The sequence below is a fragment of the Conger conger genome, chromosome 4, assembly GCF_963514075.1.
Source record: "Conger conger chromosome 4, fConCon1.1, whole genome shotgun sequence".
NCBI lineage: Eukaryota > Metazoa > Chordata > Actinopteri > Anguilliformes > Congridae > Conger > Conger conger.
The window spans coordinates 59,727,887-59,755,679 of record NC_083763.1 but is presented as its reverse complement, the minus strand read 5'-3'; the positions used below and the strand labels follow the sequence as shown (position 1 = coordinate 59,755,679).

Here is a 27,793-nt window from a genome sequence, read left to right as displayed (position 1 = left end):
TGAATGAAAACAATATACTGCAGCAGGATTGTCTAAGCTCTGAGAAGCAGATAACAATGAAATATTATTTTAAGGCAAACAGCATTGCAGAGCTATTTAACATCCAGACAGTCTTTCTTTAGACTCCGGCTTATAACTGGAAACTGCAGAGTTTAAGACTTCAAGGGGAGCAGAAACGGCCATAGAAGAGGATGCTCTGAGTGGGGTTGTGTCTGATGAAGAACAGGAAGGGATGGTCTGCAGTGAACTGATTTTGGGGCCTTAAAAATCCAATAGGCATGAGAAGCATAGCAGCACCAGCCTCTCTGCCCTCATCGTTCACCTCCACAAAGGCCTTGTGCACAACTTTGGACACCAACAGGTCATTGCTGGGAAACACATCGAAGGCATCCTTCATGCCCATACTGACCAGAATTTCTTCCAGGTCTTAGGTCTCTTCCATCTTGAACTTGGGCACAGCCAAAACTAAAGGAGTATATTCCATATTCTCAGGCTGTGTCCACTCGATAAGCTTGTTGTACGTGAGCTCCCTTTCCAACTGCAGGAGAAATGAAGCCATTTAGCCAGTGGAGAGGGGTGGATTTCTGAAGGCTTGTTAACGCCTTACCACATATTATCACACATTTTTATACTCTGCCAAGTTTGAAACCACTGGGTATTGCCTCAGTTCCCTTGTAGGCATCATTTGTAATTGAATTTATTTTACACCGAAAACCGTCTTACCCTCTCAAGCCCTGTGGAGTCATCCTCAATCTCTCTGGGTAGAATAATGAGCATGCTCAGCTCTTTACCAATGTAAGGCATCTCCAGAATCTGACAATTGACCTCCGGAATGAACGCCAAACCAAAGTTGGCTGTCTGTTCCATCATCTGCACTGGCTTACTTTCATTCTGAAAATTGGAGATGTTACAGATCTTTCAAATATATGTTTCAATCCATGTACAATATTAAAGTGGTGATATACTGACGCCATTACAGAAATATGTTGTGCTTACTGTAAGTGGGTACCTGACAGGGGTTGTTAAAACCTCCTTTAATAAAAAAACAACAAAGTTTCACCACGGATGCCCAATCTTTTGCATACCACTGCAAAAGATACATTTCTAAAATTAAACACAGAAAATAACACAAAATAAAGACGAATTTCACTTCAAGACAAAGTTGGATCTTTGTCCGAACTGCAACACTCGGGCAAACGAGGAGAGCAATCATGCTCTAATAAACTGATTACAAAAGTGTGACTGAACAGCACAGAGGATAAAAACCTTCCATGCATCAGTACAGGCCACAGGCCATGTTACCTTATTCAATTTGAATAGCCGCTCAAATGTGTAGTTTGCTTTGAATTTCTTGTCCCAATCAGCATTAAAATAGATGGCATTCACCAACACCAGACTGGTCATATTGTTAACAGCCCCTTTCGACAGCAGGTTCTTGATTTTATCTACAAGAAAGCGCAATAAAGCGAAAATATTGAGACGGGTGCGTGGGGGTTGGACCCAAAATGCACAACTCAGAAACAATAGTAATATAAAGACCCCTCAGAGCTTTATTCGGGACGAATCCCAGGAGAGTAGTCAACACAAGCAAAGTCCATACACGTAGATCCAGCCAAACAAAAAGTAAACAAACAAAAAGCACGGTGCCGAGGGAAGAGGCAAACTCGTAGTCGGTAGACGTGCAGGGAGGTCCGGTAGCAGGAGAGCTGTCAGCGGGGCAGATGAACAGACGGACGGCAGGCAGAGGCGTAGTCGTGGGCGAAGCGGGAGTCGAAACCATGAAACAATCAGCGAAGCAAAAGTACAAAAACGGTAGGCGAGGACGTAGTCAAAAAACAAGCGATGGTCACAAAACAGAAATCAATAATCAATGGTCGTGATCTAGTGTTAGTAGTTTTAGTAAATAGACAAATGGAAACAATTAGGGAGTGAATGACAGAAAGAGAGAGAGAGAGAGAGAGAGAAAAGGCAGAACGCAAGGTTTGCGGAAAAACATGTAAAAGTGTATGCATAAACAACGACCAGTAAACGTAACAATAAACATGCATCAAAACATAACACAAAGAGAAACTAAGACCACTCAACATAACCAAATATATAATCGTACGAAAACATAACTAGACATGACAAGAAAATAAATCGTAACGAGACATAACTAAACATGACAAGAAAATAAATCGTAACGAAACATAACAAAACAACATGACGAACCTAGACTAACATAATACATGATGAGACAATACAAGACTAATACAAAATGAATAAACATAAAACATGGCGAGACAGACCTGAAACGTGACAGGACCCCCCCCTTAACGACCGACTCCTGGCGGTCCTTGGAATTTATCAGGGTGGTCACGATGGAAGTCTTTGATGAGCGATTTGTCCAGAATGAGACTGGGAGCGACCCAGGAACGCTCCTCAGGGCCATAGCCCTCCCAATCAACCAAGTATTGAACCCCACGGCCCCTCTTACGAATGTTCAAGAGTTTTTTAACAGTAAATGCAGGGTGGTTGTCAATAATGCGGGGGGGAGGTGGTGGGGGATCCGAGGGACATATGGGGTGAGAGGATACAGGCTTAATACAGGAGACATGGAATGTGGGGTGAATCTTAAGGGAAGCCGGGAGTGACAATTTTACAGAGGAAGGATTGATGATTTTGTGGATTTTAAAGGGACCAATAAAGCGGGGTTGCAGTTTGTGGGAAGTGGCTTGGAGGGGAATGTCCTTAGTGGACAGCCAGACGGAGTCACCTGGTTTGTAGGCCGGAGCTGGAGTGTGGTGGCGATCAGCAAAACGCCGATTACGGTCTGCCGTGCTTAGCAGCGCAGCCTTGGCATCCCTCCAAACCTTGGCGCACCGTTTCATGTGGATGGCGAGGGAGGGAACAGCGATCTCGGCTTCTTGGTCAGGGAACAGTGGAGGTTGGTAGCCCAGGGAGACCTCAAATGGAGATTTCCCGGTGGCGGCGCAGGGTAAGGTGTTGTGTGCGTACTCAACCCAGGTGAGAATCTTGCTCCATGAAGCCGGATTCTGGGCAGAGACACAACGTAGCGCGGCTCCCAAATCCTGGTTGGCCCTCTCGGTTTGCCCATTGGATTGAGGGTGGTAGCCGGATGAGAGGCTGGCTGTGGCACCGAGGGCCAGGCAGAAAGCTTTCCACACTTGAGAAATGAATTGTGGGCCCCGGTCGGATACAATGTCTGAGGGGATTCCATGGATGCGGAACACTTCCTTAATAAGTACATCCGCAGTCTCTTGGGCAGTGGGTAACCCTGGCAGGGGGATGAAGTGGGCCGCCTTACTGAATCGGTCCACCACAGTGAGGATGGTGGTGTTACCTTCGGAAGGGGGAAGTCCAGTAACGAAGTCCACGCCGATGTGGCTCCAGGGTCGGCTGGGCACAGGCAGAGGTTGGAGTAGACCAGCCGGGGCTTGGTGGGAGGCCTTGCTTCTGGCACAGGTGGTACATGCCTTGATGAAGCGCCTGGTGTCAGGGATCATGGAGCTCCACCAGAATCTGGAGGTATGCCAGGTTCTTGTGGTCGGTCCAAATGATGAACGGCTTCTCGGCCCCCTCCAGCCAATGTCTCCACTCCTCCAGCGCCAATTTGACTGCCAGCAGCTCTCGGTTTCCAACGTCATAGTTCCTCTCTGCAGGGGACAGCTTCTTGGAGAAGAAGGCGCAGGGGTGTAGTCGGTTGTCAGCGGCCGCCACCTGAGAGAGCACTGCTCCCACTCCTGTGTCGGAAGCATCCGTCTCGACCACAAACTGGCGGGTAGGGTCGGGGTGTACCAGGATGTGAGCGGAAGAGAACAGTCTCTTGACCTTGGTGAAGGCCGTCTCAGCTTCGGGGCTCCACCGGAATGGCACCGCAGGGGACGTGAGCTTGGTTAAGGGGGCGACCACTTGACTATAGGATCTGATGAACCTTCGGTAGAAGTTGGCGAATCCCAAGAAGCATTGGAGCTGCTTAGGTGAGGTGGGAGTGGGCCGGTCGGTAACTGCTAGAATCTTCTTGGGATCCGCCCTGATCCGTCCCCTCTCTAAGATAAACCCCAGGAACTCAACTGTGTCGGAGTGGAAGACGCACTTCTCCGCCTTGACGAATAATCTGTTCTCAAGGAGTCTCTGTAGAACTTGCCTGACGTGGTGCTCATGATCCTTGGCATTGGTGGAGTAGATCAAGATGTCATCCAGGTAGACGAACACATGGCGACCCAACAAGTCCCGAAGAACATCATTCACCAAGGCCTGGAACACAGCAGGAGCATTGGTGAGGCCGAATGGCATGACCAGGTATTCGAAGTGTCCGAGAGAGGTGTTGAAGGCGGTCTTCCATTCATCGCCCTCACGGATACGGACCAGGTGGTAAGCGTTGCGGAGATCCAACTTGGTGGAGATGGTGGCCTCGTGAAGTGGGTGGAACGCAGAGTCCATCAGGGGCAGAGGATACTTGTTCCTCACCGTGATGTTGTTCAGCTCCCTGTAGTCGATGCACGGGCGTAGGGAGCCATCCTTCTTCTGGACGAAGAAGAATCCCGCACCCACGGGAGAGGAAGATGGGCGAATTAGTCCGTTAGCCAGGCAGTCACGGATGTATTTCTCCATAGCCTCCCTCTCAGGTCTGGAGACGTTGTATAGGCGACTTGAGGGGAGTGACAAACCGGGAAGGAGCTCGATGGCGCAGTCGTAGGGTCGATGAGGCGGCAGTGACTGAGCTTGGGTCTTGGAGAACACTGTGCCCAGGTCATGGTAAGGAGAGGGGACCCTCTCCAGGGAGGGTTTGGGAGTCTGTGGTAGAGCTGGCACTCCCTCTGCTGGTGGTGGGGCGGAACGCAAGCAGGACAGATGGCACTTAGGATCCCATGCTTGCACTTGGTTAGAACTCCAGTTGATCGTGGGGTTGTGTTTCTGGAGCCAGGGTAATCCCAAGATGAGTTGGTCATTAGGGGACTGGATGACGCGGAACTGGATCATCTCCCGATGGTTCCCAGAAATGATCAGTTGTAAGGGAATGGTGATGTGCTTCATGCGGCAGAAAGTCCTTCCATCCAGCGACCGCGCATTCTCAGAGTGGGGTAGAGGGAGGGTGGGAATGTTCAGTTCAGACACCAGAACTTCGTCGATGAGGTTGGCGTCCGCTCCAGAATCCACCAATGCGTTAACCCGGGTTGTTCCGTCGGGGAGAATCAGCAGGGTGGTGAGCATGGGACGATGGTTGTCTCTGTCAGAACCCTCATGCCTGTCGACTGATCTCACCTCTACTGGTCGCCTGGTCCTGAAGGAGCACCGAGCCTGGGTGTGACCCGGCCTCCCACAATAGAAGCACGAGCCGGTGGTTCTGCGGCGTGCTCGTTCCTCGGTAGAGATCGTGGTACCGGCCCGGGACAGGTCCATGGGTCCGGGTCCCTCCGACTGCTGCTCCTCTTGTCGCAGACTTGGCCCCTGCCTGGGGTACAGGTTGCTGGGAAGGATCGGTCTTTCCGACCGGCGTTGTCTGGCACGGTTGTCCAGGCGGATCGTGGTGCGCACGAGTTGGTCGAGCTGGGTGATGGGGTCCAGTCGCGCCAACTCGATCTGGAGCGTCTCACTCAGGCTGGCCAGGGAGAGATTCGCCAATGCTGCATCGTTCCAACTAGTAGCCGCCGTGAGGGTGCGGAAGTCGATGGAGTGATCTGCCGTGGTCTTCCGTCCCTGGCGCAGAGCAATCAGTCTCTGGGATGGCTCCTGGTCGCTGGATGTGTGTTGGAACACCTTCCGAATCTCATCGGCGAAGACTGGGTAACGAGGAGGAAAAGAATCCCCGGACCACACCGCCGTAGCCCAATCCAATGCCCTCCCCTTGAGCAGTCCCATCACATAGCCTATCCGACGGTCGTCGCTGTTGTAGGTCTGGGGCTGTTGCTTGAAAACAAACTCGCATTGGAGTAGGAACGCCTTGCACCTCTCAGGTTCTCCACCGAACCTCTCCGGAGGGGGTTGTTGGGGCTCCTGGAATTGCCAGGCTCCCGAGGGGTTGACCGCCGGGGAAGTGGGTGGGTGGGTGGGTTCCTCCCGTGGTTGTGGCAGGACCGCGACGGCGAGCCTCCTCATCTCTGCACACAGTTCACGAATCTCCAGGTGAAGCTCGGAGATTCCTTGTGAATGCTGCCGGACGATGGCTCCTTGTTCCTGGAGGGCGTGGAACATGGCAGTTAAGTCAGCAGAGTCCGTAGTGGCGAAATTGTTCTGAGACGGGTGCGACTATAGAAACAATAGTAATATAAAGACCCCTCAGGGCTTTATTCGGGACGAATCCATTACATTACATTACATTACATTATTGGCATTTGGCAGACGCTCTTATCCAGAGTGACGTACAACAAAGTGCATACCCATAACCAGGGATAAGTTCGCTGAAAGACCCTAGAGGGAAGTACAATTTCAACTGCTACCTGTACAACAAAGATAAGGACAAGGGCCATTTTTTTTTTTGAACAAACAAACAAACAAACAGAGCAAAAGTGACCAAAGTTAACTATCCAAACACTGCTTACCTAGCCAACTAAAAATACCGATACACAAAGCAAGTCACAGAGACAACAATTAAGGTTCACAGGGAGGTAGGGAGGGATGGGGAGAGGTGCTGCTTGAAGAGGTGTGTCTTCAGCTTGCGCTTGAAGGTGGGGAGAGATTCTATAGTTCTGACGTCAACGGGGAGTTCGTTCCACCACCGTGGAGCCAGAACAGACAGTAGTCGTGAGCGTGAGGTGGAGGTTCTGAGAGGGGGAGGTGCCAAGCGGCCTGTGGAGGCTGAACGAAGAGGTCTGGCAGGGGTGTAGGGTCTGATGATTTTTTGCAGATAAGCTGGGGAAGACCCTTTAACTGCTTGGAAGGCTAGCACCAATGTTTTGAATTTGATGCGAGCCATGACAGGCAGCCAGTGGAGGGAAGTAAGCAGGGGGGTCACGTGTGAGTATTTGGGAAGGTTGAAGACCAGACGAGCTGCTGCATTCTGGATGAGTTGGAGGGGTCTGACGCTGGGAGGCCAGCCAAGAGGGAATTGCAGTAGTCCAGGCGGGACAGAACCATCGCTTGGACCAGGAGCTGGGTCGAGTAGGGGGTGAGAAAGGGGCGGATTCTCCGTATGTTGTATAGGAAGAACCTGCAAGACCGGGTCACCGCCGCAATGTTCTCGGAAAGGGACTGCTGTCCATCACCACGCCGAGGTTCCTTGCACTGGGTGACGGCGTGAGTGCGGTATCCCCGAGGGAAATGGAGAGATCCAGATGGGGAGAGGTATTAGCAGGGATGAATATCATTTCAGTTTTACCTGGGTTGAGCTTTAGATGGTGGTTGTCCATCCAGCTCTGGATGTCATTACATTACATTACATTATTGGCATTTGGCAGACGCTCTTATCCAGAGCGATGTCCCTCAAGCAAGCAGAGATACGGGCTGAAACCTGCGTATCAGACGGCGGGAACGAGACGAAGAGTTGGGTATCGTCCGCTTAGCAGTGGTAGGATAGCCCATGTGCAGTGATCACAGGGCCAAGGGAGCGAGTGTAAAGAGAAAAAAGAAGCGGGCCAAGGACTGAGCCCTGGGGAACTCCTGTGGCGAGGGGCCGAGGTGTCGATACCGAACCAGCCCAGGCAACCTGGACGGAGCGACCAGAGAGGTAGGACTCAATCCAGTCCAGGGCTGTGCCACAGATGCCCGTTGCTGACAGGGCAGACAGGAGGATGGAGTGATCCACAGTGTCGAAGGCAGCAGAGAGATCTAGAAGATTGAGGACAGAGGAGAGGGAGGCTGCTCGTGCGGCATGGAGTGACTCACTGACGGAGAGGAGCGCAGTCTCTGTCGAGTGGCCCGATCTGAAGCCAGACTGATGGGGGTCTAGCAGGTTGTTGTTAGAAAAGAAGGAAGAAAGTTGAGTAGAAGCGGCTCGTTCTATAGTTTTAGAAAGGAAAGGAAGAAGAGATACCGGGCGGTAGTTCTGGATGATGGAGGGATCCAGAGTAGGCTTTTTTAGCAGCGGAGTGATGTGGGCCCTCTTGGAGGATGCCGGAAAACAGCCGGAAGACAGGGAGGAGTTGACAAGGGAGGTGACAAATGGGAGAATGTCAGAAGAGAAGAGGGGATAGGGTCAAGGGCACAGGTTGTAGGGCGGTGGCAGAGCAGGAGTTGAGAAACATCAGAGTCTGTAAGGGGGGAGAAAGTGGAAAAGGAAGGGATGGGCCTAGAGGGGGGGAAGGGCACAGTGAGGGGGGCGGTGGTTGTAAAGGATCTGCAGATGACTGTGACCTTCTCATCGAAGAAATCAGCAAAGTCATCAGCAGCGAAGGAGGACTGAGGAGGAGGAGGCGGTGCGTTGAGGAGAGAGGAGAAAATGGAGAAAAGTTTCCGGGGGTTAGAAGCGGAGTTCTGAATTTGTGTTTGATAGTATTTTGCTTTGGCGGCAGTGACATCGGAAGAGAATGCCGCCAGGAGAGACTGGTAAGTCATGAGATCTGAAGCGTCTCTGGATTTCCCCCACTTCCTCTCCGCTGCGCGGAGGCTGGCCCTGGAGGTACGGAGGGTGTCAGATATCCAAGGACTGGGAGGGGATGTGCGAGGTGGCTTTGAGACAGGGGGACAGAGAGAGTCAAAGGCGGAGGAGAGAGATTAAAGGAGGGTGGCAGATGCAGAGTCAGCGGGGAGTTTGGAGAAGGATTCGAGAGGGGGGAGTGAGGCGGTGATGGTGCTGGCAAAGGAAGAGGGTGAGAGGGAGCGGAGGTTATAGCGGGCTGAGGAAGTGTGGGTGGGAGGAGGGGGAGGAGGATGGGGAGGAAGAGGGAGGGAGAATGAGATGAAGTGGTGATCAGATGTATGCAGAGGGGTAACTGTGAAATCGGAGCATGAGCAGTTCCTCACAAAGACAAGGTCTAGGACATTGCCCGCTTGTGGGTTGGAGGAGAGTGTTGCAGGGAGAGGCCGAAGGAGTGGATTAGCGGTAGGAAGGCAGCAGACTGGGAGACTTCTAGGTGGATGTTGAAGTCTCCAAGGAGAATCAGTGGGGTGCCATCCTCAGGGAAGGAGCTGAGAAGGGTGTCTAGCTCATCAAGGAAGTTTCCCAGGGGCCCTGGAGGACGGTAGATAACTGCAATGAAAAGGTTAGTAGGGTAGGATACTGCAACAGAATGGAATTCAAAAGTGGATATGGACAGGTCAGAGAGGGGGAGAACAGAGAATTTCCATGAGGGGGAAATTAAAAGACCAGTACCACCGCCACGGCCGTGAGGGCAAGGAATTGTAGGGACTGGAGGGAGGCATACGCAGGGATGAAGTCAGCCTTCCGAGTGGCAGACTGGCAGTTCCATAGTCCCCCTGTGACAGCAAAGTCCTCACAGGGGGTCAGCGGGGGATAGCTGAGGTTTGAGGGGTTCCGACGCCGTGGAGGCCCACGTCGCAGGGGGGGTCTTCGAGGGAGAGAGCAGACTGGGATGGGGAATCCCAGGAGAGTAGTCAACACAAGCAAAGTCCATACACGTAGATCCAGCCAAACAAAAAGTAAACAAACAAAAAGCACGGTGCCGAGGGAAGAGGCAAACTCGTAGTCGGTAGACGTGCAGGGAGGTCCGGTAGCAGGAGAGCTGTCAGCGGGGCAGATGAACAGACGGACGGCAGGCAGAGGCGTAGTCGTGGGCGAAGCGGGAGTCGAAACCATGAAACAATCAGCGAAGCAAAAGTACAAAAACGGTAGGCGAGGACGTAGTCGATGGTCACAAAACAGAAATCAATAATCAATGGTCGGTAAACAGGCTTGGATCATAATGTGTAATCAATAGTGGTAAATGCTCAAGAGTTGCGTGGTAAACAGAGGCAGACAATTTCGCAAAGAACAGTTGCGCGACTGGGCTATAAATGCGGGTGTAGACAGGTGCAGGCAATTAGTTAGAGCGTAGCAAGGAAATGGAAAACAGGTGCGATGGATGACAAGTTTAACAAGGAGATTAGTAATCGTTAGTAATAAACCTATCCTGCCCTAGCATTAGTAAATTAGTAAATGACATGCACGAGAAACTTAAGGTAACATGAACACATGATTATTTTGTTAGTTTCTACCCAATCCTGATCTAGCGTTAGTAGTTTTAGTAAATAGACAAATGGATACAATTAGGGAGTGAATGACAGAAAGAGAGAGAGAGAGAGAGAAAAGGCGGAACGCAAGGTTTGCGGAAAAACATGTAAAAGTGTATGCATAAACAACGACCAGTAAACGTAACAATAAACATGCATCAAAACATAACACAAAGAGAAACTAAGACGATAACCACTCAACATAACCAGGTAATATAATCGTACGAAAACATAACTAGACATGACAAGAAAATAAATCGTAATGAGACATAACTAAACATGACAAGAAAATAAATCGTAACGAAACATAACTAAACAACATGACGAACCTAGACTAACATAATACATGATAAGACAATACAAGACTAATACAAAATGAATAAACATAAAACATGGCGAGACAGACCTGAAACGTGACAAATATATAGATGGGATGGTGTCACACAAGTACATTAATTAAGATATCCAGCTACAGATATAATGCAGTATGTCTTGAATAATGCAGATGTGATTCATCTTTAAGAGGTGTGAAACATGCACAAACAGAAAATTCAACATCTACAATGCAAACTGCAGAACATAAATCTTTTAACAACAAAGAAAGGCATCAGGTGCAAAATATCCTGTATCGTAAGGATGAAAGAAATACTACTTCATGAAATATGCACGATGTGATAGTATCTATCTTTTTCAATTCAAGTCAATGTTTAGAGTATTACACAACATAAACTACATGGCAAGCAAGTCTGAAGATATTTCACTCCGGTACATCATTCATACAATGATTGATTGTTGCTATAAGGCACTGCTTCTTAAATGTTTTAATATCAGGACCTAAATTAGACGTTTTGTGCCTTTCAGGCCTTCCAATGTACTAGCAGTCTTGAGGACTATAGACCCATTCCAGGACCCATGTTGCAGCCTGCACTCCTGCGACCAATTTTCAGTTTCAAGTCACAGTTTAAAAAGCACTGCTGTAAAGCATTCACAATTATAATCATTTATCAGAGGCCAAACAATGCAACCCAATAACAGCAAGCTGTCCACTTCTTGATCATTTCAGTGGAACACATAGGACAGAGGATCTGCTCATTTCAAATGAAAGTCTCCTGAACCTGTAGATGTGTCTGTAACTGCAGTTACCTTGAGTCTGCTTCTCCACCCAGCTGTTAATCTTCACCCTTTCATCCTCTGCTTTTGATTTGAAGTCAACAGTCTCCAGCTCTGCCTGATATAACTTCTTTGTGTCCTGAATGTATTTCTACAGATTTACAAAGACAGTGAATGCTTAGCTGTTTCTTGTATCTGGCTTTCACGAAAAAAATATTGATTGTTTCCAATGGATTATATGAAGTTTCTATCCATGTTTGGGAAACATGCTGCATGCTACAGTACAAAATTAAATGGGGATTCAAAACAAGAGCACACCAGTTATTGTGTCATGAATTATGTGTTCATATTCAATGACTGAAATCATCATGTCAAGTTTAAAGTCTTTTTGTTAACTTTTTTGTCACTGGACTTTAAAAAGTACCAGGCCACTGCAATTAAGGTGATATCCATAGGATGTGCTGTAGACCAGAGAGCTGAGTTAGTCATCAGAGATAGATGGAGCAAGTCTTTGAAAACACCAGTCATTTAGTTTTCCTTGCATTGAAGGCTATATGAAGTTCAAGGAGTACAGATTACATAGTGTTAAAAGCAATCTGGAAGGCGTGGTCCAGGGTAGGGGCACAGCATTAAATTTTACAATCTGGTAGAAATGAAGAATGTATAATGTATAATAGTAAAAAATATGATACATAACAACCCCCCCTTATGTTTGCATGTTTCTGTCTGGAAAAACAGCGTACCCTTTGAATGTTATATTGCCACATGCGGAAAACATGCATTATAAGAAAGAGAAATAAAAGTGATCACTTTATCCATCTGGAAAAAGGGACAACAGATTGCATACAAGATGCAAAAATGAATTCACAGATCATTGAAAAAAACTGATAGATGTATTTACAATGAAAAACAAATGTTACAGGAATACACCATTTAGGGAAATATACCTTTTTCTCGACTTACCCAGACTTAGACGAGATGTTCAATTAGATTTTTGTTTTTTGTTCATTTACTGGCTCAGTTTCCATGTTAGCATAGTGTTTTAGCTCATCATAAAGACTTGAAACCTATTGCAATCAGTAGCCTACCTCCTTCAAAGTGAAGACATACTCCTGACAGCAACTTCAAAGATGTCTAATTTACACAAGGTATCATAGGTGTTTGAAATACATGTGCAAGATGTAAATGGGGCAGAACTGCAGTAGCCATTTATTTTTGTTAGTTAAATGCATATCCACTCACCAAGCACTTTATTAGACTAATTTTTTAGACTTCTACTGCTATAGCCTATCCACTTAGAGTTATGATGCATTGTGTGTTCAGAGATGCTGTTCTGCATACCACTGTTGTAATGTGTGGTTTTTTGCATTACTGTCACCTTCCTGTCAGCTTTGACCAGTCTGACCATTCTCCTCTGATGTCTCTCATTAATAAGGTGTTTCTGTCTGCAGAACTGCTGTTCACTGGATTCTTTTTCGTTTTTTGGACCATTCTTTGCAGACATTAGTTTCTGTGAAAATCCCAGGAGATCAGCAGTTTCGGAAATACTCAAACCACGCTGTCTGCCACCAACAATCATTCCCCGTTCAAAGTCACTTAGATCACATTTTTTCCCCATTCTGATGCTTGATGTGAACATTAACTGAGGCTCCTGACCTGTATCTACATGATTGTATGCATTGCACTGCTGCCACACAATTGGCTGATTAGATCATTGTAACAGGTGTAATAAAGTGCTCAGTGAGTGGATATGGAGCAATACCTGCACACCCTTTCCAGCCCTAGTGCTGCGTTACAATAGTTGCAATATTTTCTCACTAAATGCTCACCTCCTTCAACTGAGTAACATAAAATTAACTATTTTTGATACTTTGCTAGATTTGCTAATAAATAAATCCAATCTTAAAAGTATGATCCATTTGGTCAGCATCAGTGAGCACAGGCTGGAGCCTTACAACACAGAAACTCTTACTGATTACAAATGCAATCACAGTGCAATTACTACCTGATTTCAACACTCATAGTGTGTCATTCTCAACTCATCTGAACCTGAAATAATCCATTTTAACTTTGTCTTTTGTCCACTGTGCATACGTTCCTTTACAAGTGTGTGCATGTATAGGCAAATGTATGGGTAAATCTGTGCTATTCATCAACAAAACATTACCTCCACAAACTCGTAAGATTGCTCCCCATACAGGCGATTTGCCAGGCTCAGAGCATACGGGGCACCCTCTTTGTTGAGCTCAGACATCAGTTTGCTGAATCCAGCATGAATGTCATCATTAGCTTCATGAAGGGGAGACTGAAGACAGGCACAGACAATCACTTTGTAGAACAAATTTCCTTACAGTAATACAAGCAAGGCATAAAACTGCATCCATTTTTATCTGATTAATGAATCACTTTGATAATCCCATTAGCACTTTCTATTATAACAAAAAATATATATAATCTGAAAGAGCTTGTTTCAAGCTAACTTTTTCCTGACAAGATAAATTGTCCTTAACTTTGTCCTATTCATCAAAAAATAGAAATAAGATCTACATAGAATACTAAAGGGTCCTTTGTATTAAGGACACTTAAACCTGGTAACTTCAACAAGCCAAAGGAAGAAAAGGAAGGCAGAATAATAAAAAAGGAAAGATACTGATTAATACATTTTTTAAAAGACTTTGCGGTTTTTGTCAATAAGTAACTTGAGATTTACATTTAAAAAGCTAATGTCTTTAAATAAATCTTTCTAAACACATTTTCTAATGTATTTAAATGTCCAATACAAAGTATACAAAAGTATAAGTACAGTGAAGGGCAAAGACAAACTCTGCAAATTGGAAAAGCAAAATTACCTCAGCGATAATGTAGCTCACCACTCACCCACCCAAAACCCATTGTTAACACAACTTACAGACATCCCATCCTTGTGGTTAGTAAATTCAGCTGCAGTTACATGTTTTCTCACCTTCAGCACCCCTTGTGGAAGCTGTCTTTTTACTTCTTGTTGTTGCAGTGCAGGAGCTTCAGGTTTCTTCTCTTCTCTAAAGCGAAGCACCTATAGCATCATCAACATTTTAACACTGTGATGACATACACGTAGACATCTTTAGTAGACACTGAAAATCAAACGACAGTGTGGCTATAATCCTGTGAACATCATATCAACCCTTGTGTCAACATACTCTTAACAAGCTTTTTATTTCACTCTGGATTGACCATATTCATTGGGAAAGAACTTGGCAAAAGAGAACATTTAACCTTTGGAACACTGATGTGTTCATTTCACCGCCATATGTTATGCACTTGGAATTGTATATACCTACATTATTATGGATAGTACAGTATTGAACTGGTGATTGCGATTCTATCATTTTATATTGCTATTTGACCCTGCCTTGGCTTGGTCTCATTTGTAAAATAACTTTTAATCTCAATGTGACTTCCTAGTCAAATAAAGGTTAATATATTTGAGAAACTGTATAAATCTGGCATATTTAAAAGCTCTCTTGGAGCAAGCTCCGACTGTACATGTACAGTCTCCTCCAAAAGTATTGGAACAGCATGTTCAATTCCTTTGTTTTTGGTATACACTGACGACAATTGAGTTTGAGGTCAAAAGATGTACATGAGATGACAGATCCGAGTTTCAGCTTTTATTAACTGGTATTTTTATAAAGATTTGTAAAACAACGTAGTACATATCACCTTTTGTATCAGACCACCCAATTCTTAGGTGAGTAAAAGTATTGGAACATGTGACTTTACATTTGAAACAGGTGTTTCTTTTTTCCAAGATGTGTCCTGTTAGATTGATGGGTTAAACAATAAACAGTCCTGAATGTCTACTCTAGGTTTTAGCCTTAGGTTTTTGCTGTGAAGACTGTATTTGTGTTAGAAAAGATGAACAAACATGAAGACCAGAGAACTGTCTTTGGGAGAAAAATAAACCTTTTTGAAGCTTAGACAAGAGGGGAAATCATTGGGGATAGCTTGTACAAGAACTTGGTCCTGAAAAAGAAAAAGAACTGCTGGCGTACTAAGCAACAGACATCGAACATGTTGATCAAGGAAAACAACAGCAGTTGATGACAGAAACATTGTGAGAGCTGTGAAGAAAACCCCCAAAACATCAGTCAGTGACATCACAATCTCCACAGGGCAGGGGTGAAGGTATCTTAATCACCCGTTTGGAGAAGATCTAGAGAGCAGCAATATAAAGGCTATACAACAAGATGCAAACAATTCATTGGTACAAAGAATCAGAAGGCAAGATTACAATAAGTACAGCGTCTGCCAAATGACTAAAATGTAAATGTATGCAGCCATGTTGGTGTGTCCCCCTCAGCTGAGGAGATCTCAGACTGGGGATGGGGGTGGTTGATGCTGTGATTGTGGACTGCAGAGGGGAATTTGTCAGTGCATCCACTTGGATTTTAATTTTACTTTCTTCACTTTGTTTTGAGTCCCCCACAGATGGACTGCAAGACAACCGCCAATGCAGCCTACACCCAGCACTGTCCCAGCTGTGTCCTGTGTAATATGTTACTCCCATTTCCCAGAGTGAACAGACACTGCACTAAACATTATTTCTGCCCTGCCTCTGTTTACTGACTGTGCTGCCTCCACAATGGCAACACATCCTGACCAACAGTGGTCAGAATGGTTTTATCTTTTTTATTTTTTTATTTTTTATTGATTGTACATGAAATTATGAATCTCATTTGGCTTCATTATTAAAAATATTAGAAAACGGTTTTGAGTAGGCTGATCATCAGGCTGCGACTTGCACCTTAAACCTGGCACCAAAATGGCAATGAGCTGCTTCCACTTGACTGACACACCCTGAGCAGTGACTCTCCTCCCACTTGGGCGAGCAGTTAGCCTCAAAATTACCAGAGGCATCGGGATCATCTGGAAAATATTAAATTGACAGAAAACCAGCTCGAAACATGCCAGATGCTGGCTGTAAAATAGAGGCCCTAGTGTTTTACCCTTGGCTGTACCTGTATCAGCAGGCTTGCCCTGCCAGGGTAAACTGCCAGGTAGTCTGGTCTGGAAGCAGCAAGAGCTGAAAGTGCTGGGTGTGTTTTTAGGTACTTTGCAAACATGAAAATACATTAGAAGGTGTGATTCAAAAGGCTTGGGCGAAAATGTCTAGGTGGCTTCCTTCACAGGTATCTTTTAGAGGTAGGGGGTTGATTTGAATTAACTTAATGGCATCAGCTAGTGGCACAAGTTGGCTGTGCTGACAACCACTGAAGGATTCCTCCATTCAGATCACTGGTTCATTTATTCTCGTCAGGGCAGCACTGGCTTAGGGCAGTGAGGCTCCTGTATAAAATAGATGTGAGTTGGAAATAGTGTAGGTCTAGAGCTGGAATGGCACTTGTTCCTGATGGAGCTAGAGCCTACACACAACTGATTTCACTCACTTTTAAGTCAGGGGCGGGGCCAGGGGGGGCCAGGGGTGGCACTGGCCCCCCCTGGAATCTGATTGGCCACCCCTGGTGCCCCCCCTACCAGAACCGGAATATGATAGGCCATTGTACGCAGCAAACAATATATGGTAAGCCTTGATGGCTGGCCCCCCTCCTCTGGGTCTGTGCCCCAGCCTGGCCCCCCCATTCAAAATGTTCTAGACACGCCCCTGTTTTAAGTCTCTGTGTTGTGGGCATGGATTGATGCACTTTGTGCGAGACCATATGGACAATGGAAGAACTGCTTTCAAAAAATCTGTCTCCTCTAATTTTGGCCAGCGTAGGGGCCCAGTTCGTAAGGGCTGGTCTGATGAAACTGGCCCATTTAAGGAGGTACTGAAATGACTTAGCAATGCATTTACGCAAAAAGAATAAGTTGTTCAGCAAAAATATAGTTCTCAAAAAAAGCAGATTTTGAACAAAATGAACTTCAACTTCAGTAAACTTCAACTGTCATATTGGAACATGATTTTTTTGGTTTAGAGAAATGGTATCAAAGATTGTTAGTATATGGCTGATGAGAATCTAAACTGCTGTTTTCACAACTGAAGTCTTTTTAACAATCTGGCATTTTGTGTATGATATACAGTTTTTCTGTATGATATAAATATGAACGCAACAATAATTTGACACGTCGACTCAACCACAAGTGGGCAGAGTGGATAGGATTTTTAAAAAGGTGTTTTTGCATTAGGTTCAGTTCAGTTCAGTTCAGTTTATTCTTTGTCCCAAATGGGAAATTTGTTTGCAGCAGGACCACACACATACCACACAACAATAGGCATAACACAATACAGACAGACAGACAGATTCTGCACACGAAGCATAATAAATAGTTCAGTTGTGATAAATATTGGCAGTGCATTAAAAACTGAGTCATTTAAAATCAAGATACTGTTTCAATAAATATTAGGTAGATATAAAAAGAGGTAGTGGATTGGGGTATGGGGTCACTAAATGGACAAGGCTATCTTCTTCTGTTGTGTGCATTCAGTGCTTGGATAGAAAGAGTGTTAAATTGTAAGCCAGATGGCAACAACATGTATTCTGTATACAGAGGATGACTTGTATCTTGATAGATATTCATGGCTTTGTTGAACACCTGCTTGTTGAAATACTCAGTAAGACTATTGAACTTCACTCCCACTATATTATTGGCCACATTCAAAATTTTAGAAAGTGCATTCTTGTCTTTGATAGTGACGTTTCCATACCAGCAGATAATGGAGAACGTCAGGACAGACTCAATAAAAGCTCTATAGAACAGTGTCATCAATGTTTTATCCACCTGAAACTTAACAAGGTGTACATAAGAATGACACGTTTGTTACACCCCTCCAGTCCTGGTGGGAGCACATGCTATTATGAAAGCTATTGTCTCCTTACTTTCTTACCTGTCCTTTTCCCAGGTAGCCAACCGATTAAGGTGATTGACAGCACCTGAGTAGTACATTTTAATGGAGGCTGATTCCAGTCATGCTCTCGTGCAGAATGGCTCACCAGAACTGGCGTACTGATGCTTCTTCAATAAAGTTTGTGTGTGAATCTCTTTTACCAAAAATAAATCTTATTTTCACTTTTGATCCGCCAACCTCACTTTTGTGTGTTTGATCAGTAACAAGCCCTGTCTGTAACAACATTCAGTAAGTCTTCTCAATGGATGATCCCTCTGTAGCTTATTAATGCAGTTGTATTGTGCTGGGACGTCTGAGAGTGGCACTGTGCCTGGGTGAACTCACCTCAGCTATCTGTGTAGCTGTGTTCCCCCGGGCGCCCATGTACCCCATGGCCAGAGCTGAGGAGATGCTGAGTGGAGAGTAGAAGATGTTGTCCGTTTTCTTATGTTCAGTTATGTTCTTAAACAGGTCCAGGGAGAACTTGGTATTTTCAGCACTCAGTGACTCCATTGTTGGTCTCCTGGAAGGGCAGTCATTTCAGAAAGAAATGCATCATTCAATCGGAATGATATATGTTTTTGCAACAGTAGAATAACATACAATATACAGTTCTGGAAAGCTATAGCTACACACACTTGACTCACTCTTATAAATACTCTTTATACACGTTTGCTTGTTGGTGAAGAAGGAAAACAGTTTTTCACTTTTCTATGGCTGCTATACCTTTACCAAAACTGGTATTTCCAGACAAGGCTGACTATGATGAGAATCCCACATATAATATTCACTTTTTTATGAATAGCAATTGCATTCAAGCACATTGTCCTCCAAAAGTATGTTATGGGTAGAGTGATAGATTTTATATTGGTGCTACTGGTGCCAGTCACTTTCAGTATTATAGTATTATCACACTCGATTCAAAATCTTAAAATCATCTTGGCTGTAATATGCAAGCCTGCATCAGTAAGACTATCATTTAATCGTATAGGCTAATTGATATTATGATTACCATTCCAGGATTAGTGCAGTGTCTGCTACGTTAAAGACATGTCTAAAGAATATCTCACTGAAAGTTGATGCCATGCAAGCTGGTTGAATACTCACCTAGTTTTCTTATTGTTTCTTCCAATTCCTATTTTCTTCTCCTACTGGAGTGGTGTCTAGTCAATCACAGACAATGAGTGAAGCTGCAACTTCACAAGGAGTACTTCTTAGCCAGGCACGCCCACATCGTACAGTATGATCTGTCCACAGAAGTATATGCACTAAACTTGGGAAACTGCCTGTATGGAAATCAGTCATTCGAGTTTGCCAAACGATTGTGACACAAAAAAAAAATCGTTGAAGGATTGGGCACCAGCATTCTGCAGTGCATAAAATGTTCTCCTCTGATGCAATGACTGAGCAGCTAAGTGAAAAAAGCAACCAACAAAGTAGGTTGCTTTGTGCACTTTTATTTTCACAAAGTTACTGCTTCTTCTTTTTATTACTTGTTTTTTTGTCATTTTAGCGTTGAGTAAAATATAATGAACAGAAAGGAAACAATCTTTGATTTATCTTCAAAGAGGATACAATGGACATGAATGAAAACAATGCACTGCAGCAGGATTGTCTAAGCTCTGAGAAGCAGATAACAATGAGATATTATTTTAAGGCAAACAGCATTGCAGAGCTATTTAAAACGCAGACAGTCATTCTTTAGACTACTGCTTATAACTGGAAACTGCATTACAGTTACATTTACATTTTAGTCATTTGGCAGACGCTTTTAATCCAAAGCGACTTACAAGTGCATAGGTCCTACCATAAGTCAAAGCATCACATCCAGAAACTAGCAAAATACACATAAAATGCTGTTCTAAACATAGTTGTCATCAGAAGTGCATTTTTTTTTTTTTTTAACTGCAGATTTTCACTAAATGCTCACTTCCTTCAACTGAGGAATATAAAATAAACTATTGTTGATACTGGGCTAAAATTGCAAATAAATAACTCCAATCTTAAAAGTATGATACATTTGGTCAGCATCAGTGAGTACAGGCTGGAGGCTTACAACACAGAAACTGTTACACAAATCACAGTGCAATTACTACCTGATTTCCACACTCAAAGTGTGTCATTCTCAACTCATCTGATCCTGCAATAATCAATTTTAACTTTGTCTTCTGTCCACTGTGCATACATTCCTTTACAAGTATGTGCATGTATTGGCAAATGTATTGGCAAATCTGTGCTATTCATCAACAAAACATTACCTCCACAAACTCGTAAGACTGCTCCCCATACAGGCGATTTGCCAGGCTCAGTGCATACGGGGCACCCTCTTTGTTGAGTTCAGACATCAGTTTGTTGAATCTAGCATGACTGTCATCATCAGCTTCATGAAGGGGAGACTGAAGACAGGCACAGACAAGCACTTTGTGACACAGATGTAAGTAAGGCATCTCATGCTTCAATTTCTTCTGATTAATGATCTTTTTTTCTAATCTTTTTTTTTTTGTGATCAACTTTTTATTGCTTTTTATAAACAAGGGAGGGCGGGTAGATGGTTACAAAGTTAGAAGGTATTTGTAAAGTACATACATCCAAGGATGGGTGGAAAGAGAAAACAAAATTTAAAGGAAATTAAAATACAAGATAACACGTTATCATATTATACAGGGGATTCTTGAATTTTACATAAAAATACATTCCATTTTTGTAGAGTGGACTTCTTGGCTTTGTTTAATCTAGCAGTGTGACAACATCCACCAAGTAGCTCTTCCAAAACGTCCTAGGTGGTATATGCGGGTTGATCCATAGTTGTAAAAAAACTTTTTTGGAAACTGCGAAACCTGCCATCAGCATTTTCCTTTGGGTTACAGTATGTTCTAGGTCAGAGTCATCATTTAAGAGGCAGAGGTGTGGTGTTTTTGGGATATTGACATCCAGCAGTTTTGATAGTTTGTTCGTTGTCCACAGGCCGCTTGGCACCTCCCCCTCTCCGAAGCTCCACCTCACGCTCACGACTACTGTCTGTTCTGGCTCCACGGTGGTGGAACGAACTCCCCGTTGAGGTCAGAACTGAAGAATCTCTCCCCACCTTCAAGCGCTAGCTGAAGACACACCTCTTCAAGCAACACCTCTCCCCATCCCTCCCTACCTCCCTGTGAACCTTAATTGTTGTCTCTGTGACTTGCTTTGTGTATCGGTATATTTAGTTAGCTAGGTAAGCAGTGTTTGGATAGTGAACTTTGGTCACTTTTGCTCTGTTTGTTTCTTTGTTCACAAAAAAAAAATAAAAAAAAATAAAATGGCCCTGTCCTTATCTTTGTTGTACAGGTAGCAGTTGAAATTGTACTTCCCTCTAGGGTCTTTCAGCGAACTTATTCCTGGTTATGGGTATGCACTTTGTTGTACGTCGCTCTGGATAGGAGCGTCTGCCAAATGCCAATAATGTAATGTAATGATAGTTCATTCACTACAAACGTCCACAGACGTCCATGTGCATAAATGTGCCTGGTAGGATGTTACATATATTACAGATGTAGTTAGAAGCTCGTTTCATTTGAAACCTTCTAAAAGGAATTGCATATGCTCTGTGGATAGTTTTGTAGTGGATTAGCTGGTGGGCTAAATTTTTGGAGCTTTGAGATAGGTTAAGCCAGATATTATCCCAGTCTAGATCTTGATTAAATGCGGACAGTTCCCTGTCCCATAATTTCTCTATGTATAAACATGAAGCAGATTTATGTACTGTGGCGCCCCGTGGGGAGAGAGAGGCAGAGAGAGCAAGAGTAGTTCCTCAACGGGTAGTTTTAATGAGGTTCTGGTGTGCCTTCAGGGCACTTTTACAACGTCCCAAACAAAAAACTTCCTTTCTCACAAAAACGAAAAAAAAGTCACCGGCCAAAAAATTAGGTTTCCCGGTCCGTCGGTGGTTCTGGGTGGTCCGTGCCGGCCGCGCCTTTTGGTAGGGCCTCCGAAGACCCGCTTCCACCGTGGTGTCGTTAGTTGCTTTCCCGTGGCTGTTTCCTCCTCACTGGGCTTCGCCTCCGTTTCCCTCCGTACTCAGCCCCGCTCTGTGGTTGCGCCTCGCCTTTTGTACAGCTCCGCTCTCTCTCGGAGTCGGTCCGGCTGCGCCTGTCCAATGAGAAGGGTTAATTGTCTCTTCCTCACATTCCCCACGCGTCTTTCCCCGTGTCGCTGGCCATGGTTCTGACTCTCCTCGCCGGCTCTCGCTCCGGTGCGGCTCTGTTAGATACGACCTGGGGAAATACACGTGGTTAATAACTTTTCCTAGCAGAAGCCGCCGGCGCACGGGCCGTTCCACACCAGTGGTGTACCGATTTCCGATCGGGCCACCACATTTCCTCCCCCTCAGCTCCACGCCCTCGGCGGGAGCATCACCAAAGAGGCCCTCGTTCATCCGGGACAGGGCATCCGCGTTCCCTTGGAGTCTCCCGGCTCGGTGTTCCACCGTGAATTTAAAACTTTGTAGTTCTAAAAACCATCGGGTCACCCGGGCGTTAGTGTCCTTACACCGATACATCCATTGCAATGGGGCATGGTCAGTTATAAGGATAAATTCCCTTCCTACCAGATAGTATTTGAGCTTCCCGACTGCCCACCTTATGGCCAGGCACTCCTTCTCCACCGTGCTATAATTCCTCTCATGCTTCAGCAATTTCCGGCTGATATAGGTGATCGGGTGCTCGGTGGCGTCCTGGATCTGGGATAGGACCGCACCAAGTCCGGTTTCAGAGGCGTCGGTCTGCAAAACAAACTTTTGGGAGAAGTTAGGGGTGGTCAGTACTGGTTCATTCCCCAGGGCGGCCCTCAGGTCTAGGAAGGCGCGGTCGGCGGCTTCGGTCCATATCACCGTGTGCCGGTGGTCTTTCTTGGTCAGCTCGTGCAAGGGGGCCGCTCTGGTGGCAAAGTCCGGTATAAACTGCCTATAGTACCCCACTAGGCCCAGGAATGTGCGCACTTGCCTTTTGGTGGTGGGTCGTGGCCAGTTGGTGATCCCGTCCACCTTTTGACTCTGGGGTCGGACGCACCCTCGTCCCACGGTGTGGCCCAGGTAGTCGGCCTCCTCCAGGCCCAGGCGACACTTAGCCGGGTTAGCTGTCAGGCCGGCTTCCCGGAGCGCCCCGAGCACCGCCTCCAGCCTCCTGAGGTGGCTTTCCCAATCAGCGCTGTGAATGACGATATCGTCGAGGTAGGCAGCAGCATACTCCCTGTGGGGCCTCAGCAGGTTGTCCATGAGCCTCTGGAAGGTGGCGGGGGCTCCATGCACTCCGAAGGGTAAGACGCGGTACTGGAACAGGCCATCCGGGGTGGCGAAAGCCGTCTTCTCCCTCGCCTGGGGGGTCAGCGGTACCTGCCAGCACCCCCGGGTGAGGTCCAGGGTGCTGAGGTAGCGAGCGGGTCCCAGCCGCTCGATCAGCTCGTCCACCCGGGGCATGGGGTAGGCGTCGTACCGGGAGATTTCGTTCAACCTCCGGAAGTCGTTGCAGAACCTCCAACTACCGTCCGGTTTTGGGACCAACACGATCGGGCTGGACCAGGCGCTTTGGGATTCTTCTATGACCCCCAGGTCCAGCATCCTTGCCACCTCCTCCCGGATGGTCTGCCTTCTCGCCTCCGGGATCCGGTAGGGCCGCAGTCGAACCCTCCTTCCTGGCTCCGTGACGATGTCGTGGTGGACCTTGGTAGTCCGGCCCGGGAGGTGGGAGAGCACATCCCGGTGTTGACTCACCAGCTCGCGGAGGTCTTGGCGCTGCCGGTCGGTCAGCAGGTCTCCAGTGGCCACTTCTGGTGTTCCGGTGGCGCCGCCTGTGGTTAAGCAGAGGGGAGCAGGGTCGTGCACGGGTTCGTGCCACCTCTTTAGCAGGTTAATGTGGTACTTTTGGAGCTGGTGTCTCCGGCCCACCTGTCTTACCATGTAGTTCACTGGCCCAACCTTGGCTACTACTTCGTAGGGCCCATGCCATTTGGCCAGAAATTTGCACTCATTGGTGGGGATCAGCACCATGACTTTATCCCCCGGCTGAAATTCTCTCACCTGGGCTGTTCGGTTGTACAGTCTAGTCTGCTCCTTCTGGGCCTGTTGCATGTGCTCCCGGACCATGGGCCAGATCTTTGCCATCCGCTGGTCCATCGCTTCCACATGTTCCAGGAGGGTGCGTTGTCGGGACGGCTGCTGCTCCCAGGCCTCCTTCGCGAGGTCCAGTAGCCCTCGGGGACGTCTCCCATACAGCAACTCGAAGGGCGCGTACCCCGTGGATGCCTGTGGGACCTCACGTATCGAAAATAATAGGTACGGTAATAAGTGGTCCCAGTCCTTACCGTCCGTTGTGATCATTTTCCTCAGCATTGACTTGAGGGTTTTGTTAAACCGCTCTACCAGCCCGTCGGTCTGGGGGTGGTAGACGGACGTCCTCACTTGTTGGACCCGGAGTAGGCGGCACATCTCCCTCATCACGCCCGACATGAAACAGGTCCCCTGGTCTGTCAGGACCTCTTCCGCGATCCCCACCCGGCTGAAGAGGAGGAACAGCTCCCTCGCGATGCTCTTCCCCGTCGCGGCCCGTAAGGGTACGGCCTCCGGGTAACGGGTGGCGTAATCAACAATTACCAGGATGTAGCGGTGACCCCGGCTGGACTTGGGCAGGGGTCCCACTATGTCCATAGCAATTCGGCGGAAGGGCACATCTATAATGGGGAGAGGGATTAATGGATTGCGATACGTCACCCGGGGGCTGTGCAGTTGACACTCCGCACACTGTCGGCAGTAGTCCTCCACTGCCCGTTTGATGCCAGGCCAGTAAAAGCGAGATAGGATCCGCTCATACGTCTTCTCCCTTCCCAGGTGGGCCCCCAACAGGTGGGTGTGGGCGAGGTAGAGCACCTTGGAGGTGTGGCTCCGGGGTACCAGAAGTTGGTCCAGCTCTCCCGGGTCCCTGTTGCAGGTCCGATACAGCAGGTTATTCTGGACTTTAAAATACGGGTAGGCCGGTCTACTCACCCCGCCTTGTGGGACGCCCTCAATGTAAGCAGCGGCCCTCCAGGCCTGGGCGAGGAGGGGATCTTGCAGCTGGGCGGAGCCGAAGTCCGTTGGGGCCCTCTCTAGTTCGGGTTGAAACTCCGAAAACCCCCCCGCGCTACCCCCTTCCGCCTCCAGGGGTGGTGGTGGGTCCGGTCGCTCCGGGGCTGTATCCGTGCTCTCGGTAGGGGGTTGCGTGGTCGGTCCCCTCCCCCCTTGGGGCGAGATCTCCTCCTCCTCACTATCCCCGGCAGGGGCCACCCAAACCGGGTGTGGTTCCCGGTGGCCCTTCCGGCGGGGTCGGGGTGTGTGACTTGGCCTCTCCGAGGTCGCCCTCTCACTCCAGTAGCTGAGAAAGAGGGGGCAGTCTCTTCCCAGCAGCACCTCCACTGGGAGGCTCTCGACTACCCCCACCCTTCCCGTGAATTGACCTCTAGGGGTGATGATGGTTACCTCGGCGGTGGGGTAGCTTCGTACGTCACCGTGGATGCAGGTGACGGCGATGTCCTCTCCCCGTCTCCCCCCTGCTAGGGTTGGTCTCACCAGGGTAATAGCACTCCCCGAGTCCAGCAAGGCCTCCGCGTCTTGACCCCCGATCCGGACGGGTAGCCTAGGGGCGGCAGTGCCCTTGTGGGCCCAGCACGTGGTGAGGTAGTGGCAGGGTCGGCCCGTCTCAGGTGCAGTGGTCATGGACTCCTCCCTCCCTGGGCAATCCCGGCTCAGGTGGCCCTCCCGGCCACAGGCGAAGCACCGTCTGGTCTCTCTCCGGCGGAGTCCCTCGTCCCTGTCGTCCGCTCTCCACCGTGGCCTGGTTTGTGGCTCCAGTCGGACCGCGCTTGGGGTTCTTCGGGGGCTTTCCGTTTTGGTTCCCCTGACCATCTCTTGGGCCACCTGGTGGTTCTCCAGGAGGTTGACCAGGGCATCAATGGAGCGGGGCCCCTGCTGGGCCACATATTTCTTGACGTCCGGGGCCAGGGCTCGGACACAGCGATCCAACACCACCCGGTCGAGCAGGGGTGGCCCGTCGCCCTCGACTAGCCAACTTTTGGTTAGCCTCCCCAGGCTCATCACCTGTCCTCGCGCCGGGAGGGCGGGGTCATAGGCCCATTGGTGGAACCGCTGTGCCCTGGCGGGGAGGCTGTAGCCATACTGGGCTAAGATGGTGGCTTTGAGGGTGGGGTAGTCGTGGGCTTCGGCCGGAGGCAGTCCCCGGTACGCCTTCTGGGCCTCCCCGCTGAGGAATGGGGCCAGGAGGGAGCCCCAGGCGCCTTGAGGCCACTTCTCCAGGTAAGCCGCCCGTTCGAAGGTCTCGAGGTAGGCCTCAATTTCATCGTCCGGGGTCTGCTTCAGCAGTACGTCTTTGGGTGTCCGGTGGCTTGTCTCCGGGCTGGACTTTTGGCACAGTTCCGCCACGGCTTTCTGCAGGGCGCCTTGTGACCGCAGTAGAGCGTTGATGGCGTCCTCCATTTTTTTTTTTTTTTTTTTTAATTGCTCTCTCTCTCTATAGCTGGGGTCTCTATGCCAGCATTCTCCACCATATGTGGCGCCCCGTGGGGAGAGAGAGGCAGAGAGAGCAAGAGTAGTTCCTCAACGGGTAGTTTTAATGAGGTTCTGGTGTGCCTTCAGGGCACTTTTACAACGTCCCAAACAAAAAACTTCCTTTCTCACAAAAACGAAAAAAAAGTCACCGGCCAAAAAATTAGGTTTCCCGGTCCGTCGGTGGTTCTGGGTGGTCCGTGCCGGCCGCGCCTTTTGGTAGGGCCTCCGAAGACCCGCTTCCACCGTGGTGTCGTTAGTTGCTTTCCCGTGGCTGTTTCCTCCTCACTGGGCTTCGCCTCCGTTTCCCTCCGTACTCAGCCCCGCTCTGTGGTTGCGCCTCGCCTTTTGTACAGCTCCGCTCTCTCTCGGAGTCGGTCCGGCTGCGCCTGTCCAATGAGAAGGGTTAATTGTCTCTTCCTCACATTCCCCACGCGTCTTTCCCCGTGTCGCTGGCCATGGTTCTGACTCTCCTCGCCGGCTCTCGCTCCGGTGCGGCTCTGTTAGATACGACCTGGGGAAATACACGTGGTTAATAACTTTTCCTAGCAGAAGCCGCCGGCGCACGGGCCGTTCCACACCAGTGGTGTACCGATTTCCGATCGGGCCACCACAGTACCAAGGCATTGTAAATGGAAGAGACTGTAAGGCTGGAAATCTGGCATTATCACTCAGGGCTGGTCAGCTTGCTGGCTTCCTCTGGTATTGTGGAATATGTGGCTGTAAAGTAATTTAAGCCAGGAGCATGCACCATTAACCCCCACTATCTCCGCACCCATACGGGCAGGAGCCTGTGGGGGAAGACTCAGGCCTCCAGCCGTAAAACTTGTTACGACGGGGCAACATCCTTTACGGCACGGGAAGGTTTCAGAGGGCACGGCCTGTTAGGCCCTGACCTTCTCCTGAACCCCCCTTCTTTGCTCTCTCCCTCTTTACTCAGTCACTAAATGATGTGTACAGCATTGGATGTTTCATGACAAAGCCAGTTTAGATAATATTCATGTTTGGTATTATTCTGATTTTTTCAGTGCGACTGGTGCAATGGTTTTATTTCTGCAACAGCAAACCCTGGACATCATAACCAACCAGGAGAGACTGTGTGGAGCTCTGCCCCAGTGAAAGCCATGTGCCTCAACCCCCCT

The 27,793-nt window shown here is 47.8% G+C and overlaps 1 pseudogene; it reads right to left on the bottom strand.

Moving 5' to 3' along the window:
• Positions 1-160: 160 nt before the first annotated feature.
• LOC133125903 (leukocyte elastase inhibitor-like) lies at positions 161-19,349 on the bottom strand (annotated as a pseudogene).
• Positions 19,350-27,793: the final 8,444 nt, after the last annotated feature.